This window comes from Solanum pennellii, chromosome 12, assembly GCF_001406875.1.
Source record: "Solanum pennellii chromosome 12, SPENNV200".
Classification (NCBI taxonomy): Eukaryota; Viridiplantae; Streptophyta; class Magnoliopsida; order Solanales; family Solanaceae; genus Solanum; species Solanum pennellii.
The window spans coordinates 56226992-56229287 of record NC_028648.1 but is presented as its reverse complement, the minus strand read 5'-3'; positions in this window follow the sequence as shown (position 1 = coordinate 56229287).

Genomic DNA, 2296 nt, shown 5'->3' with positions numbered 1-2296 from the left:
TTGGCTAGTGATTCCACCTCTTTTCGGTGTGGGATTTCATGAAACTGGATTTCTTTATGCTCACATGATCTATATCGGTTAAAGTTAAAGTTCTCAATGAATGAATGAGACCAGCCTGAAATGATGCACATAATGAAACAAATGATACCAAAGGTGTTAAGATATGATAATCAATAAGTGAGTTAGACTCAAGTAATGACATTAGGTAATTCTTGGTCATTGCACAACGAACCGATTAAAGCCTTAAACTACATCCTAGGTATAACTTGTGCTTACACTAGCCCATGAAATGAAATGAAATGAAATGAAGTACGTATGAATGAATGAAAAAGACTCTGTGTTTGCTAAAGCAGACTCCACAGTTGAGGTCCCTTATGTTGAGCCCTCATTTTGGGAAGTCATAATGTAAAGTCCATGATTCAAAGGTCTCATGGAATACGAATAAATGATATGAACAACATTATGTGTTATATGAATTATGATATGTGCTATGTGTACACTGTTGTGTGTTGTGTGAAAAATGTTAAGTATGAGGGTGAATGTTTCTCTCATGGAATAACTTTCTTAATCCATATTTGGAAAGCTTATAAACTTTCGTAATCCAAATATGGAAAGTTCACCCACTTTTCTAATCTAAATTTTTTAAGTCAACTGACTTGACCTGCTATAATCATGTTGCTAGGAAAGAGATATTCTTACCCGTGCATGTACTTGGTGTGTGCTTGCATATACCCATACTTAGTACAAGTGTATACTAACCCTATACAACTCTAATATTTTAGGTGCAGGCATTGGTGGACGCTAGAGCTACAAGATCAACGCTGCAGCTATCCGGACGTCAATCATTCATCCGAACTTGGTAGGCCCTCATGCTTTCGAGGATGCTTGCCCATTTACATTCTAGCTTAGTTGTAGGATTGAGCTAGTGGAGTATGTTACACTAGCGTTTCTTTCCCGTTTTTGTTCATACATTTTATTGGTGCCCTTATGGTAAGTACATCTTTATCGTTATAATAAACTGCTCTTTTATTAAATGTTCTTAATGTTAGATGGTTGATGATGAACAATTATATATGTAATAGAATGCTTAGTAAGCATGTTAGGAAACAAAAGTTTCAAATTTTCCGCTAAAATTGACCTAGATGAAGTAAGAATGACGTATGTAGTCTTGTCTGCGACCTCTAAGAGGTCAACGACATCGATCTCATCTAGAGACTAGATTCCGGTCGTCACATAATGTCTTCTGAGTTTCTTAGACTACATCTATCATAAGAAGTTGGAAAGCCCTCAGATAGTCATTTGGTTTCATCTTCATTTAGCTTCTTTTGCTCTAACCATGTTATGCATAATTTAAATGACAGAGACAAATTCTTTAAGATGATTGCATAGAATCTAGGCATGGCATCTAAGGTATGATATTGAAACAATACTTGCCCTATCTTAAAGCAGGACTCATCCTTTTCATTGTCAAAATCATTAATATATGGATCTGCATATTCAATGTTTTTTTATGCATCCATAGACGATGGCCCAACATCTGACGAAAGATAAACATTTCCTTTTGTAGTCTGAGCTTCATGCTCTATGTTTTGCAAGCTCTATTTGGAGGACAAATGTTGCACCTCAGACTACTTAGTAGGAGAGTGATATCCAAACTCTTTAAATCTATTTGAAATATCTTATTCTCCATTACTTAGATTACTAACATGTTGTCTGCGACACTGATTTTAGTAATTTCTCTCAATTTCTTAGAAAGAAGGACACACGAGGATTAGTAGTTTCTCAATTATTTACATTGTCACACCCCAAGCTTACACCCTGGATGAGTACTAACATTCAAGAACCATTTTTTGGCCTAAAGCAAACCGTTTGTCTAACTTTCTTATTCAACGAAAGACTTCACTCAAGATAAATTACTTTTAGAACAAGTAAACTAAACTCTCTAAATTTAACTTAGAATGTATTATAAGTCAACATTCAACTTTTCCAAAATGGCAAGTCAAGTCTCAACTTAAGTGAAATGGAAAAGTAAATACTCATGAACTAACATCAACTAACTTTGTCTATAAATCCTCTAAATTGTCACATTCGCGGAGCACCCCCTAGAAGTAACATGGAGTTCTTGACCTATCAGAGGTTTTATACAAGCCCATCTTTATCATTCATCACATTTTTAATAGTAAATTTAGCGAAAACTTTAAAACTTTTCATAGCACATCATATGGTAGAAACTTAACGTTATATATATATATATATATATATATATATATATATATATATATATATAACATATTAC